This window comes from Dermacentor silvarum, chromosome 10 (genome assembly GCF_013339745.2).
Source record: "Dermacentor silvarum isolate Dsil-2018 chromosome 10, BIME_Dsil_1.4, whole genome shotgun sequence".
NCBI lineage: Eukaryota > Metazoa > Arthropoda > Arachnida > Ixodida > Ixodidae > Dermacentor > Dermacentor silvarum.
This window is the reverse complement of record NC_051163.1, coordinates 150,142,482-150,159,155: the sequence shown is the minus strand read 5'-3', so window position 1 is coordinate 150,159,155 and position 16,674 is coordinate 150,142,482. Positions and strand designations below refer to the sequence as shown.

General features: G+C 46.1%; 1 protein-coding gene and 2 long non-coding RNA genes across 6 annotated transcripts in view; 2 read left to right on the top strand and 1 right to left on the bottom strand.

The window, feature by feature from the left end:
- Positions 1–16,674, top strand: part of LOC125940740 (uncharacterized) — a 154,133-nt gene that overhangs the window by 48,009 nt on the left and 89,450 nt on the right. The gene's annotated exons all lie outside the window — the stretch shown is intronic.
- LOC125940734 (uncharacterized) overlaps positions 1–16,674 on the top strand; it is a 94,934-nt gene that overhangs the window by 20,697 nt on the left and 57,563 nt on the right. Inside the window, exon 1 of one of the 4 annotated variants that reach the window (XR_007463931.1) lies at positions 7,210–7,498. The exons of the other annotated variants lie outside the window; for them this stretch is intronic. The gene's annotated coding sequence lies outside the window, so the exon portion shown is untranslated. Of the gene's footprint in view, positions 1–7,209; positions 7,499–16,674 lie in introns of those variants that run through there. 4 annotated transcript variants of the gene reach the window in all.
- Positions 1–16,674, bottom strand: part of LOC125940737 (uncharacterized) — a 75,053-nt gene that overhangs the window by 12,231 nt on the left and 46,148 nt on the right. The window contains exon 2 of the long non-coding RNA XR_007463939.1: positions 2,712–2,828. This is a non-coding gene — a long non-coding RNA (uncharacterized LOC125940737). The remainder of the gene's footprint in view (positions 1–2,711; positions 2,829–16,674) is intronic.

Below are 16,674 nucleotides of genomic sequence, written 5' to 3'. Positions count from 1 at the left end.
GCATTCTGTAAGTGAGGTTCAGGGCCCATCGTCCTGTTAACATAACTTGCACTGCGACATCTTCTCAGCTTGAATCCAGTGACTACACTATTTGATTGTACTGAGAGGTTCCTAGTTTCCTCACATATTAGAGTTCCTAATATTATGAGGGAAACTTGATGCCACTGTCTAAAAATCTTTGGAGGGTGCTGTGACTTCATGGCTATGCCGGGATAAAGGAGGTCTGGCATTTTTTTTATCGTGCTTTGCCCAGAACATGATCAAGGCTGAGCAAACAAATGTTTTACATGTGTTAGTTCTACTAAAATACACATATCATTTTTGTTTGCTCATTCTTGATGTAACAAGTAAACAATAGAATGCACGCTTGAGACTGGGGCGCCATATGTGCCAACTCTCTTCTTCCTGCAAATTTATAAACATTAACATTTTTCTTCTGCAGCTTTCGATAAATGGTGAAGCCTGGGAAGTTGGTTCAACTAAGTACGTTTTGCATGAGTGAAAAATTGTTTATAATACATAATTGTAACAACATTGTATCGGTAATTGTTGCTGCCTGTCTCTAGCTTGAATAAGTTGATTTATACAAAGGAGAAAAGTTTGTGTGAGTGTGCTGTTTGCATTCATGCTGGCTTTAACAGTGATTTCTGTGTTGTTACAGATGCGTCGATTCCTTCTACAATGCATTCAAGATGACGCGTGCTTAGGACTTTACCAGTAATTCATCTCACGAGCTTCTCGGAAAGCATCCACCTGTTTGCCGTTTTATTTGACATAGCAGTTTGATCTATTGTTGATTTAACAGTGTTATCTGTTTGCACATAAACCCGAGAGTAAATAAACAACTCGCTGAATTGTTGTACATGCACTACGTTCTTTCAATTGCAGCATCCTTAAATAATTGATTAAACACTGTGACGGTGTTTGTATTAAGTGAACTTTCCATTCCTCCCTCTGCCCTGTTTGTCTCTTGAAATCATGATAGAAATGAACGTGTTCTATTGCAGTCACCAATTTGTAATCATTTGGGTAAAAAAATAAGGCAGTGCAATGTACTGGTAGAGAATGTAGTTTCATCAACGTAACCCATGGGACGGTATTGCACCTGTCTTCACAGATCTGCTAACACAGTGCATGAGGGTGTGGCAGTGTTGCTGAGAAAAACTCCTTTGTAGATAAGTTATCTTCAGCCCTCTGCAGCAGTGTTTGCTTTCGCTGCACGAAGAAAAATATTATAGCGAAAAAATGTTTACAGTGCCACCCACAAAGACATTCCCTTCCTTAATGCAAAGAAATGTGGCTGTAATCTTTCACCATCAATCATGGTGCCGTTCTCACCTCTAGGAATGTTTTTTTGTTCTTGTTTTTCTATGTCTCTTGTATTTTTCTTGTTTACTTCTTTTACATATTCCTTCATATTACATATTCCTTCAGTTGGTGCTTTTGTTGTTCTGCATGGTATAAATACTGTGATGCATAAATAGTGCCTAGTACTCAATATAATGGTTGAGTGCATTGTACAGTGTTACACATACAAAGTACTTTTGAGTGTTTAGGCAAATCAAAATAGCTTGCTAAATCCGGCCTCTATGTGTAGCCAGCCTAGAGGTTGTACCCATTCGGGATAGTGAGCTATGCATAGTGACATAGTTGTTTATTCAGATGTGTAGATGTAGTGCTTTTGACAGAAGCATTCATTGGTGATTTGGTCATCTTCAGCACCGTGTACTAGATGCATTTTCTTTTCATTGAAACTCTTGTGAAACAACCATGAAAAAAAGTTTACAATGCAGTAAAACAAACAATCCTTTGTTACAAAAGCATTGAAAATTTGGCGAGTTGGTACGGGTGACATATTTCTTGTTCATAGCACGAAGGGACACAAACAAAGACTAGCGTTCATCCTATCTGCTTCTAGTCTTTGTCTGTGTCCCTTGGCGCTATAAACTAGAAATCCTTTGTTGTATGCGCAGAAATGCGGCTCTATTCTCCTCCATCAGCAAACTTGGTGCCATTCTGACCTATATAAATGCCGTGTTTATTATTTTTTCCCTTTCATATGTTGCTGATTTTCTTTTATAATTTCTTGCACTAATATACGTAATTAATTTTATATGCTTCATGTGTTCGCATTTCACCTAATGCTTTTGTTGTGCTGCATTCTTGAAGTCCTTTTATGCCAGAAAACATGTAATTCTTAGTTTATTATTCGAGTGCACAATGAAGTGCTACCTATACAAAGTTATTTGACTATTTAGGCATAACATCAAAATTGGATACCAAATCCAAATTTTATTATACCCAGCAGGGGTTTGTAAGTATTCAGGTTAATAATATATGTTTAGAGAGATAGGAACTGGTGTGAGACATGTACTGTATCGAGGTACTGTTGCAATAACAATAATGTGTGTGTTGGGTTATAGCATGTGTGTTAGGTTATCACGTATATTGCCTACAATTGTGGTAGTCCTTTTTGATTGCCAGGTCTAGCACTTTAGTTGAGGGAAGTGTTTTCATTTGCATCACCTTCCCATGTTCCCTGTGACTTTGCAGGTTCCTTGTTGTCAGGGTCACTGAAACAGTACGACTTGCTTGTGTCTGAGCATGGGAGGCTGCATTGCTGCCGGCTGTGCCCTTACAAGACCAAGCATAAGCAGAACTTGACGGCTCACCTGCGCACACACTCAGGCGAACGTCCCTTCAAGTGCCACCTCTGCCCAAAAGTGTTCAGTGTGAGTTCCAACCTCAAGCAACATGTGCGCAGCCACACAGGAGAGCGCCCCCACCAGTGCCACCTGTGCCCTGAAGCATTCACTCAGAAGGCACACCTGGCACGCCATCTGCATTACCACACGGGAAAGCGTCCCTTTTCCTGTGTGCACTGCAGTGCATCCTTTTTGCGGAAGCCCCATCTGTCCCATCACACGTCCTGTCATGCAGAAAAGAAGCCCTAAAGGTCAGGGGCTTGCAGTTTCTTTTGTAGATCGCTCAATTTTTTTGTTGCAGTAGGTCAGCTCTAGACTGCATCGATAGATTTCTAGGTCCTTCAACTACGAAGCTTCTTGTAGTATGAACTAGAGATAAAATGACTCTACTGTCTGTGAGGATTTCTTGAAGACTGCCTTCATGTGGCTTCACTGCTATGTGAGACTTACTTAAACAGAAAATTGCGTCATTGCGTCCAGAAACAGAGCCGGAAGGTGAAGCGCGCGCCAAATTTTCACCACGGTGATCGTCGACGCTCGTTGCAATGGACCAACTAGTTGACGACCCTGACAACGACGCATTGGCTTATGATGCTGGGCTCGATTTTAGTGATTTAAGGTCTGATGAGCGTGACATGCTGCTGAGGGCTCGCGCTGCCGGCGTCGTTGCCTACTACTACTGGTTCATTACAGATTATACCATTGTGGCAACTCTTATGTCCTCAAGCTGAAATGCATAGCTTATGCAGAGTTTGTTCTCAAGCTTAAATGTACAGCATTGGACTTATGGTTGAGCATAAGGAAACCCCATAACACTTGTTGACAGTTGCGCACCAAGGCAATGGCGATATTTACAAACTTAATAATAAAACAAGACTACCATGTTACACACTGGTTTATTACAGATTATACCATTGTGGTGACTCCTATGTCCTCAAGCGGAAATACATAGCTTATGCAGAGTTTGTTCTCAAGCCTAAATATACAGCATTGGACTTGTGGTTTAGCATAAGCAAACCCGATAACACTCGTTGACATTTGTGCACCAAGGCAACGGCGAGCAAATGGCCACTGGAACTCTTTAGAGGCCATCAGGGATGCATATCTTCCAGAATCAGTGTGACTACCTCGATCACTTCTGAGGGTATCGTATTTGAAAAGCCTAATGCCACGTCCTCTACAAGTAAAAAATTGGATGCAAGCAAAATATTTATGTTCTTGCGCTTTGTACAAACGCACATGTACACATGTATTTTCACCTGTGCTTTGCATACGAACAAAAAAACTGGCGTCATAATCGGATTGAATGCTATGGCTACGCGAAGTGCACTGGGTTGACTGGGCAGTGACTGCGGGTTATGTGTGTGCTATGGTGGTACCGTGTTCTTCTCGTGATCGAGTTGCAGAGCGTCGTGCGATAAGAACTGAGCACAACGCAAGTTGCGGCAGGTCGCCCGAGAGTCGTCCGACCTCGAAGTCGTCGCATCTGCAGATCGCTTTGAAGATTCCCCACGTGTCGCTGCGTGAACTACGCAGTTGCTACCAGAGAAAAAGCCATCCTTCGTCGCTCCCGAGCTGCCTTCCTGCTAACTTCCTTTGTGCGTGATTTGGCTAACCATCGCACGCTTTCACTGGCACATACAGCTTACGGCGTGAGGAAATGATGTTATCGCCATTGGACTTCATATGGTACATTGCGGCGGCCACGACAGCAGAAATGCGCCTGGAGTGTCCTATCATTGCGATTGGAATTATATAGGAATGGCACCCTTACGCTTGTGGGTTATCCGCGTTCATGAAGTGAAACGTCACTCTAATTTTTTGAAATCGCTTACCAAATCAATAGGTGCGTGTTATACACTGGTGTTGTGTATTTTTGCGAAAAAACTGCTGTTATGAGGGGGGTGCGACCTCTAAAAAGCTGCGACCTTTAGACCAGAAAAAACGATAATATAACCTCGCGGATATGTCAGTTTCATCTGCTGCTAGAATGCTGATTGGCTCTTCGTGCCATTCATGACCAGCTCGTACTTTCGTAGTCGTTCGAACACATGGCGCAGGTGAAGTGCGTGTTTGTCTGCTGAAGCGCTGAAGACGAGAATGTCGTCGATGTATGTGAAACAACAGCTCAAACCTGATCGAAAATTCGTTGAAACGTTCGTGCGGCGTTTTGCAGACCAAATGGCATCCGGAGGTACTAAAGTATGCCAAAAGGTGTTATGGCTGTCTTTGGTACATCGGAAGGCTTGACTAGGTCTATCTTGCTGAATATTGTGAACCATACAATAACACGGTAAAGTCCTGAATTTGTGCGATTGGGTACCACTCTCCGCGTGACCTCTCCAAGCCCTCTGCACACTCTCCAGTGACCAGAGGGCTTTTAGACCATGTGTAGCGGTGATGACCATGGACCAGATGAGGGCCAGACGTAGCCATGCTTGAGCATGTGCTTGAATCCTTGCCACACAATCTTGTAACAGTCAGGAGTAAGACGACGAGGATGTGCAAAACCCGGTGCTCCCTCAGTTGCAATGTGATGGGTCACGTCGTGGCACATCGGGTCTTGAAGAGCAGGCGCGTGGAAGAGATTTGAAAACTCTTCGAGACGTGAAGACCACGGTGGGGGAGACATTGGCATGTACTTGTACAAGACGCAGGGGTGGTCCTTGTTCGAACTCTGGCTTAAGCATGCGGCTTGCGGAGCTGTGTGCTTAAGCGTCACTTAGTTATTGTCTATTAAACACCGATGGCACGCCATAAGATCTAGTATTTTCAGACCACAGGTAGATTGGGTAACTACTTCAAACTGTTTGAAGTCTAAGGTGAAGTTAATGAATCTTGTTGAAGCAGTACAAGATGATGAGAGCAGTGCCCACTCGATGTGTGGAAAATTGAAACGGTGAGTAATTAAGTGACATCAGCCTGGAAGAGCTCAAATGCTCTTACAATGCTTTCACGCAGTTTATCTGAAAATGAGAGATCAGAGTTTGGGTGCGCTGTTTCGTAATACTAGTTGCCTATTAATAGTTTGGTGGAAGATGTAATGCAAGCTGTCGAGGTGATTTCAAGATCGGAAGCCGTGCCAATATTGAATGATGTGAGTGATTTTTAATGCCTAATAGTACATCTCCTCCTCTCCTTTGAATGCGATGTCACGCCTGCATATATTATAAGAGTTTCAGCCGTAAAGAACTTCGCAGTTGTGGATATTGGGGTGTACCCATGTTTCAGTGAAAGCGATAAAATCAGAATCACTGTCTTCAAGAAAAGATGAGGCATGCGCGCATTTGGTAGTATGCTTCGTATATTAGTGAATAATAATGATAAGGGGGAAGCAATGACAACCGGTTTGGGTTGTTTGAGGATGTGTGCACACTTCTGCGTATGAGCTATCGATCTTCCTGCACCACAGTACCAGTAGCGACATTGAAGATATAGGTTTTTGAGTCCATGCGCAGTTTGCCAACTTATAGCGTGTACTTGTTTTTCTACAGCTTAGCAAATTTTATCAGTTATGTCCTCGCTTGTGCCCTCAGTTGTGCCCATTTTGCAAGTTAAAATCTTCACAGATTGCAAGGTTTGTTTTTTTAAGTTTGGGCCCTGATGACAGGATGACTGCTTAGTCCTTTGAAATAGGTCAACCTTACAATTATTGGCCTTTGCTTCTCAGAGCTATATTTCCCGAATCAGGTGAACGCGCTCGAATTGATCGCTAGCAGTGGTCATCTCCAACTTTTTCTGAGCAAAAGTTAATTATTTTTTTGCTCGCACATTGCCCAATCTTCACTGGACTCATCTTCTAACCCAAAAAATAGAAGATTTGAGCGCCGCATCTTCATTTCCCCATCATCGCTTCTGGACGTAATGGCTATCAGCTGATCTGAGGCGCACATGGCACACGGCAGTTTCCTCTGGGGCCATTTCATTCGTGGCAATTTCTACCACGGGCATTTTTTCCGGAACCCCTCCAAGTAGACTGCTCTTCAGTTGAACGACAGTTTCGGTGCCTACTGCCATTCAGCTCAATGGCAGTGGAAATGCCTGTGTATAAGCATATTGTTGGAAAGAGGGAGAGGGTAAGAGCTTCGCGGCACTATGGAAATACTAGTGGGGTTCCCCAAGGCCAGAAAGTTTTAGAACCCCTGGACTAGTATACACTTTAAATTGTGCAGTGAAATTTTAGCAAGAATATTTGGAAGCGGTTGTTACTCTATGGCTTGCCTCTCATCAAGAGTAACTTATATGCTTGATGAAAGGGTGATTATTTACTTCTTGATGAGCACCTCAGTTGCTGGTCTTAAAGCTTCAGAAAGGTTTTTTAAAAATCTCTTCTGCTTGTATCACGCAGAAGCTGAATATGTATTTAAATACATTTCTGGAAGAGCAGGGCTTGTTATCGCAAATATTTTACTTGGAGCATTCTGGTTGCTGGCATTTGGGCACCCACTAATCACAGTAGTGATCGGCATAGTAATTAGACGATTGCCTAGAGGGTGCACTTTAGACAGCCTTTAAAAGAAGGATTGTGAATTTGGGCGAATATTTAGCTACTATATTTTTATTTTTAAGGGAATACTCTTACAAGGGCAGATTCATGAAAACTGTAAAGGTTTGTTTTCTAAGAGCAAGTGTGTTGTAATGACATGTATTTTAATTTTTCTTAAAAGAGAAAAAAAAGAAAGTTGCAGCAGCTCCAGGAAAACGTTATCTGTGCTTTGTCTGCCACCTGAAGTTTCCTCTGGTGTTAAGGTTTTGGCGTGTCTAATATGCTGCCAAATTGACTCTTCATGCAGGTGCAGCCAATCTTTGTGCAGCTCAGAAACTCTACCTGAAAAACGTGGCGACTTCAAAGAATGCAAGTGTCTGCCCATCAAGCCTCCATGCACAGTTTTAGTGAAAATGACAGCCGGGATCACAGCCGAAGCCAAAGCTAGACTCGCAACAGCTAGCAGGGACGTCCTGCCTGACATTATGCCACTCATATTCACGCTGCAGACTCTAGACGAGGAGTCTGCAGTCGCAGCCATGGTTACTGCCACAGTTCCCTCTTTCAGTGTTGACAACATTGTAGCAGTTGGATTATGTGTGCCCCTTGCTGTGCCACCTGTGCCCAAACGTGCTTGGTCATGGTTCCAACCTCAAGCAGCATGTTTGCAGTTGTACGGCAGAGTGGCCATATCTCTGCGCCTACTGCGCTGCATCTTTTTCATGGAAGGAGTTCCTCTTATACCACATGCCTTGTCACAGATGGGAAAGAAGCGCGCATTGTTAAGGGTGCACAGTTTCTTATAGAAAAACTGATTGATTGATTTATGTGGTATTCATACTGCATAGAAAGGGTTCTGGCCCTTGCATGCACTGAGCTTCATAGAATATTGCTTAAAGGGAAATATGACCACACCATCCGTTATACGCTGCTGTGACTTTGTAGCTATGCTGAGAACTTCGAGGTGTATCTTATTTTGAATGCAGCTTGGCCTAAACTCTGGCCACTGTTGTCTAAATAAACTTTTCTTGGCACAGAAAGCTACGAAAGCCTTGTTGCACTACCTCAAGTCACAGGTCTTGGCGACCGTCCGTAGACTTCATGCAAAGCTTCAAATGTGCTCGAAACTGTGCTCTCTCTGTTTCCTTTCTCTCTCTTTTCATCCCTATACCCCCTTTCCCCAGTGCAGGGTAGCAAACCGGACGTGCGTCTTGTTAACCTCCCTGCCTTTCCTTTCTATTTCTCTCTCTCTTTTCTTGGAACTAATCTTCATCGCAAGTAAAACGTAAAAAAAGAAACGCTATTCGCATGGGTACGCGGGCAATAGCACCATGCTTACAAGAATAAGAGAAACGAAAAAAGTAATTAAATTACTCGCGCAGTCAAGTGAAATACTCATGCGCGTGCAGTGACCGCTTTGCTCACCATTACGCGCTTTTCGCTCACGGTCAGTAGTGGTTTACAGCTATATTCATACGTATCTATTTGAATATTTTTTAGCCATGACAATATTTTGTTATGAACTGAGCAGACTGAGAAGGTGTAAGGGAAGCAAGAGAAAGAGCAAAGATGGCGCTAACGCCGCAATATTGTTGGCTTATTTCGCTTCAGAGATTGCGTACACGAACAATTCTTGCTGTACGCTATCTCTTCAATACAAACTTTGCGCATGATATACCTTAGGGTTCACCGTGAGCAAAGCTTTTTTCAAATTCAGACATTCGAAAGAAAAGTCATTCGATCCAGCCAATAGCTAAACAAATATATTTTTCTTCTACATTCAAATGAATAGATAGCTACTACTGGGCCTAGCCATTTACTAATTTGTTATGTAAAAGTTACTACTGCAATAGCCTTGTTTTAATAATCCGTGAAGCCTCTCTGACAAATTAACATGTATCTTCTCATTATATCATAGTTACTGCATAATGTGTGATTTTTTGCGTAAACTAACAAGCATTCATGGTGCGTGAGGATGTTTGTGCTTGCATGGTATTGAGTGGAAAATTGTCTTCAAAATTACTGTCTTTGATGCACTACAAATATCGCAATTGATTCTACATATCCCTGAAATTGTTACCTTCAATAACCGCAAAAAATGAAAAGTTTATTTTCTGGTGATTTGTTGCCTCTTTCATTACGTAACTACAAGTACGTAGTTATTGATCAGTAAGTATATTTGCTATATACGAACCAGCGAGCGTACGCAATGAATATTCCTAAAGTTACTTTCATGTTAAAATTCGCTTATTGTTTGCACTCTTGCAGCACAAGAAGGCAAAAGGCGAGTTGCACATATGTAATCCATCATGCTCGTTTTCTGACGTTTGCTCGTAATTATGAAATGAGGCATACGTATACAATCTTGCACTGTTAGCGTTTCATTTATTTTGGTTTGTCTTGTTTTTTGCCACGTATATTTCTCGCGTACCTTTTACCTATATACACGCCGTGCTATAGCTTAGTGGCTTTGGTAGGTTGTACTGCTAAGCTAGAGGACGCGGGTTCGATTCCCGGCCATGGCGGCTTACATTTTGATGGAGGCGAAATGCATAAAACACCCGTGTACATAGATTTAGGTGCACGTTAAAGAAACCCAGGTGGTCGAAATTAACGGTGCCTTCCACTGCGGCGTCTCTCATAGGCATATTGTGATTTTTGGGTGTAAAACCCCAGAAATTATAATTACTATTATTACCGTTTACCTGTGCTCTCAGTTCTTCATGATATATATGGGTAAATTCGACACGTTGAGATCGAGATTGGCATTCAACATGTTTTTATCGTCACACCTACACCATCAGAGGGATTTCTGGCCGTCGTCTTGTTGTTATCTTTAATTGTGACGTGAGTGCAAGTATGAAATGTTACTAATGCCATGACTCATCAGTCATCTAAAGCCCGTTTCAAAAGGTGCGATTTTGCAGTGCGTTTTTCGCAGCTACGATTTCCGCAGATGCAAAATTCGCAATCCCGTTTCACATGGATCTACGGCAGCTGCGTTTTTCACCTACTCGTTGAACATTCTGAATGGCGATGACGTATGAGCGAGCCGCCTCCTATTGGTCGTCTGTTTCCACCGCTACAGTGGCTACCACCGCATCTCATTTTTCGCAGAGAAGTTCGACATGCCGAACATCGAAAAAACGCACGCACGAAGGGCCCGGCGGCCTATTTTTTCGCAGCTGCGAAAAACGGGCTTTAGTCACACATTTGTGCCTTTCCACACTATACTGTGGTATGTATACCAAGTGAACGACCCGCGAGAGTTAAGCCCGTTTCACATGGTGCGATTTCGCAGTGCGTTTTTCGCAGCTACGATTTCCGCAGATGCGAAATTCGCAATCCCGTTTCACACGGATCTATGGCAGCTGCGTTTTTCGCATACTCGTTAAGCATTCTGACTGGCGATGACGTATGAGCGAGCCACCTCCTATTGGTCGTCTGTTTCCACCACTACATTGGCTACCACAGCATCTGCGTTTTTCGCAGAGAAGTTCAGCACGCTGAACATCGAAAAAACGCACGCACGAAGGGTCCGGCGGCCTATTTTCCGCAGCTGTGACATGTGCGAATTCGCAGACAAAATCGCACCATGTGAAACGGGCTTTACGCGGTTTGTATTTATTTTTGGTACCGCGGCATCGGCCAACAGACACATTCCGCTTCCCAAGAGCCCAGTTAAGGATTTCGCCCTAATAAAGAAACAACAGAGCGCGGGATGCAGTCTTGTAAAGCAAATCGAATGCAGGAAATAAAAGAAAGGAAACGATAGGGTGTAAAAGCGTTAGCATGTGCTAGTCATATCTGCTACGTTCTCTTGGTTATTATTGTGGTCTCCAGCTTATTTTCTTCTGCAGCACGTTCACGTTGCTCATTCCACACATAACTAAATGAAGTAAGTGCACGGAATGCGTTACTCAAACAGCCACGTAAGCGCGGACCAAATGAGCTACAAGGAAATAGACAAAATACCCGTATTCACAGCCGACAAACGCGTTCTCTGTGCGATAAGTCACTGCGGTATTACCTTGCGGTGACGTGGTACTTAATATATATATCCCAAATTATCGCGATGTTGGCTAATACCAACCAAAATATCAGGCTCGTAGCAGACGCCCGCCGCCTTGGCGCGGCTTCCAGGGGCGGAGAAAGCCCTGATAGATGGATGGATGGATGGATGAGGCTGAACCCTTTAAATCGGGCGGTGGCTTACGCCACCTAGCCATCACTATTAACATATTTTTACTTTGTGGTGGGTGAAATTTCACCCCTGCCTTGATTTTATCCACCAATCAGATAACCTCCATTTGGTTACTTCTACCCGCTTAGTCTATTTTGCCTTCACTGTCCCTAAACCCCAATGCTTTGAAAAAATCAGCCCCGTTGCTTTGCACTGTAGGGTTAAGGCCTTTACAGAAAAGTATGAGGTGTCCAGTCGTTTCCTCTTCTTCTCCACACGCACAGCACAACGTGTCTATACCTTGGTACTTGACTCTGTACATCTTAGTCCGCCATACTCCCGTCCTGGCTTCAAACAACAAAGAGCTTCCCCTAGAATTATCATAGATATTTTCTTTGGCAATTTCTTGCTTGAAAGTTCTGTATGTTCCCAGTGCTGATTTCATCTGCATCCCTGTTTTCCACAAACCCCTCTCTGTTTCCTTAACCGTTTTCTTAACCGCTGTTTCCTGGTTTGCACCCCTCCTGCAGTCCAAATATTTGATTGACAGTTTTCTGGTCAGCTTCCTCCATTTTATATCAACATTCCTCATGTACAAATAACTGAAAACTCTCCTTGCCCACTGCTTTTCTGCCATTTCTCTCAATCGCTCCTCAAATTCTATCTTGCTGCTGGCTTCCCTGCCCTCGAATGACGTCCATCCCATGTCACCCTGTACCCCCTGATTTGGTGTATTACCGTGTGCTCCCAGAGCCAGTCTACCTACCCCTCGCTGCTTAACTTCCAACCTTGCTCGAACCTCTGATCTCATGCACAGGACCGCATTGCCGAAAGTCAAACTAGGGACCATCACCCCTTTCCAATTTCCTTTCACCACTTCGTACCTATTGTAATTCTACAGTGCCCTATTATTCATCACAGCTGCATTTCTGCTACCTTTAGCCGTTACATATTTTTCATGTTCCGTTAGGTACTCAGCCCCATTGTTTATCCACACTCCAAGATATTTGTACTTATCCACCACCTCCAGCGTAACGTCCTGTATCCTATGCTGGCTGCCTTGATTATCATTAAAAATCATGACTGCCGATTTTTCTTCACTAAACTTCAAACCTAAGCTATCTCCCTCTTTACCACAGATGTCCATTAATCTCTGCAAGTCTTCCTTGCTGTCAGCCATAAGTACAATGTCATCCGCGTACATCAGTCCTGGTAATGACTGTTTAATCCATTCTCCTTGCTTGAAAAAGGAAAGGTTGAAGCCTAGTCTGCTCCTCTCTAATTTTTTCTGTAATCCTTGTAAATACAGCATGAACAACAGAGGTGACAGAGGGCACCCCTGCCTAAGCCCCTGCTGTATCCCTATAGGCCCAGATACCTTGTTTTCCCATTTCATAAGCACCTTGTTGCTTTTATAGATATCTTTTAAAAGATTACTTACTTAATCTTCCACATCTATAGTGTCCACTATGTCCCACAAATCCTTTTGGATTACCCCTGTCATAGGCTGCCTTGATATCCAGAAATGCTAGCCATAGGGGCCCATGTTCCTTTTCTGCTATTTCAATACACTGCGTCAATGAGAACAGATTATCTTCTTTGTTTTCGGAACCCATTTTGTAGTTTCCCCAGCACCTCCTCGCTCTCCACCCATGCCTGCAGTCTGTCCTTTATAATCCGCATCACCACCCTGTAAACCACTGACGTCACTGTTACGGGACGGTAGTTGTTTATGTCGGCTTTGTCCCCCTTTCCGTTATATATCATGCTCAACCTGCTCAGTCTCCACCCGTTGGGGACTTAACCTTCCATTATCATTTCGCTCACTGCCTCTCTTAATACTTTCTTAGATTTTGGGCCATATGTCTTTATTAACTTAATTGGGATGCAATCAGGACCTGTCGACGTGGTACTAGGAACCCTCTTCTCTGCCCTTTCCCACTCGCTTTGTTCAAGTGGAGCCACTGCACTAACCAGTCTATCCTCCCCAGATTGAGCACATGCTACGTTTCTTTCTTTGAATTTTTCTGTCATCATTGTTCTTATATGTTTCATTGCCTCATCTCCTTCTAGCCGAACACCTTGAGCTGTAACTATAAACCTCTGCTCTGAGCTAGTCTTATTACTCACGGAGTTGAGACGTGTAAGCGTGTGTCAGCACCACCTGGCGGTTTCCTCCCAAAGGGGCACGCGCGACCCGGCGCGTTCAACACACTTCCCCATTCTAGCCATTGTACCGCTGCCGCGAAACCATCTCCCGCTCAAACTGCATACTCTGCTGGGGGCGCCACGGTAGTTCTTCGGAATGAAAATGAGGGAGCAAGTGGCCTCATTCTCTCTCCTTTGCAGCGCCGCGATGAGCGCTCGGGCCGCTGCCGTGAAACCATCTCCCGCTCAAGCTAACCATCTCCCCACTGCTTCGCATCCACACATGGTTCCCTTTAGCGGGAGATGGAGTAATTTTTTTTATTTCATTTGCGAGTGATGAATTTGAAAGTGCAGCTTCTGTCGATGTGCTAATCAGCGTAGGTCCTATTTGTAAAGAATGTTAAGTCACAAGTTTTGGCAATTGATTTTGGTGACTCCGATGTCGTTGGCTTGTCTTGCCGTTCGAAAGACATTTCAGCACTGGTTGCATGAGTGTCTCGCACTGACTGAACATGAAGCATATGTGCAAAGTTCTTACAGTTTACGTATTACCAAGTTACCATCTACCATTGCATGGTAGATGGTGCTCCCGCGTGCGTCACAGGTCTGCGCTGTCACATGATCATTGCTGTTTCCAGAAGTGCCTCATACGTCACGGGGCATGAACTGTTCTTCGAAATCAAAACTGTGACTGGTCAGGATATACAAGCTTACAATTAAACAATCTTCATGTGCTTAAGCAAATGTTTTTTTGCCGTGATTGCTTGGTCAACAGTTACTAAGTAAGTGCAAAAAACACAGCCTCAAAAATTTTGTGTCGGTACTCCTTTAAGCAGAGCTTGTTCTCCAGATTAAAATATCTTGTATAAGAGTTGTGTCTGGACATAAGCAAACCCCAATGCAGTGGTTAGCATTTGCAAACTGCCAACAACATGCACTAGTGGGCACTCATACTCTCGAGAAATCATCAGTCACGTTGTGGGGATCGAGGTGCCTTCCCGCGCCTCGTCCCCCAGCTCGCGCGTGGCGCTTACCTCTATCTCTGGGAACCACCGCCCTAACGGCAACATGGCGGACATGACGAGTGCGCCGGACCTACTTTCCCGCGCAAACCCCGCCAGAACACGTCACTGCGACGCGCCCTTTTTGCCTCCCGCGCGGCAGCCCCCGGGCACCCTCTCCACCCGAGCTCTCGTCCGCTGAGAGCTTCCTCGCCGCGGCAGATGCTCACAGGCTCGCAACGAGGTGGTTACATGAGACCTACTTTCCCGCGCAAACCCCGCCAGAACACGTCACTGCGACGCGCCCTGATTGGCCTCCCGCGCGGCAGCCCCCGGGCACCCTCTCCACCCGAGCTCTCGTCCACTGAGAGCTTCCTCGCCGCGGCAGATGCTCACAGGCTCGCAACGAGGTGGTTACATGAGACCTACTTTCCCGTGCAAACCCCGCCAGAACACGTCACTGCGACGCGCCCTGATTGGCCTCCCGCGCGGCAGCCCCCGGGCACCCTCTCCACCCGAGCTCTTATCCTCGCCGCGGCAGATGCTCACAGGTGCGCAACGAGGTGGTTACATGAGACCTACTTTCCCGCACAAACCCCGCCAGACACGTCACTGCGACGCACCCTGATTGGCCTCCCGCGCGGCAGCCCCCGGGCGCCCTCTCCACCCGAGCTCTCGTCCGCTGAGAGCTTCCTCGCCACGGCAGATGCTCACAGGCTCTCAACGAGGTGGTTACATGAGACCTTTGTTCTCACAACTCCTCGTTATCGTGCTTGGCGGACCGCTACCCGGTTAGCCCTAGCGCAGCGGGCGCGCGTACTCGATCGGTCTTGCCTTGGCCCGTAAGGCCGTGACTGTGGCACTGTGCTGTATCTTGGGTGAAACGCAACCTCCGGCTCCAATGGCGTGTCGCGCCAACGCCTCCTATAGGAGGCGTTGGTCGCGCTGGCACTGACTCGTCCGCCACGCCATCGCCTTTCATCGCCCTTACGACCGCTGGTCGACAGTTTGTGGCGTTGCTGGATAGCGGGGCCTCGGTCTCGCTGTTGGGCGAAGAGGTTATGGCTCATTTGCGCCGGCGTTCTGTCCACATTAGAGCCTGCGACACCGCCTTCCACCTCGCGAGCGGCACGGCTACCTCGTGCAGCTCGGTGCGGTTGGTTGTGCGCTGGGAGAATCGCGTGCGCAGTCAGCGCTTTGTGCATCTCCCGGGTCTTTCCGTGGCCGTGATTTTTGGTCGCGACTTCCTCGCCCGTACGGGTATCGTGATTGACGTCGCAAACGGAGGCTACAGGGCTGGCCCTTCGGCCCCCTGCAACCCTTCGCTACACTCCCGATGGCCACGGCGGCCCCTCAGACGCCGGATGCCGCGCGAGTGAAGGAGGAGAGGAGACCTAGCGCGGCCCCCTTGGCTCGTGACCCTCACTCCACCTCCGAAATTGGCCCCTTGGCTGGCACGGCGGAAAACGGTCGGTGCGATCCGCTTTCTCGCGAGCATTGCGCTGGTATGGCAGTCAAGGTTCCGGCGACCACCCCGTTAAGCCCCAGCTTGGACTGCTGGCTGCCGCCTTTGACAGCTTGTCAGTGTACGAGAAGGCACGCCTGTCGCCGCTGCTGACTCGTTTCAGCGCGATGTTCACTGAACAACCGGGTTGCAGCTCCCTTGTGCGACATCGGATCGACACAGGCGATGCACTGCTGTGGAAATGCAATCCTCGCCCCGTTAGTGTGGCCAAGAGGAAGGCAATTGACCACGCATTGGATGAGCTTATTGAGACCGGTATTGTCCAGCGCTCAAACAGTCCCTGGGGTTCTCCGGTGGTAACGGTCCCTAAAAGAGACGGCTCTGTGTGGACTACCGCCGGCTGAACGAGGTCACAAGGAAAGATGCTTATCCTATGCCTAACGTGGACTCAATCGTGGCTAGTCTACTGGATGCTAGCCGCGGCTACCTGCAGGTTCAGATGGAGCCGGCTGATGTGGAGAAAACTGCATTCACCTCTCACCGAGGCCTTTACCAGTTCACCCGTATGCCATTTGGCTGCTCTGGAGCTGCAGCTACGTTCCAGAGATTGATTGACTGCATTCTCGGGGAGGCTAAGTGGCGCTATGCGCTGGCGTACCTCGATGACATTGTCATTTTCTCTCGAA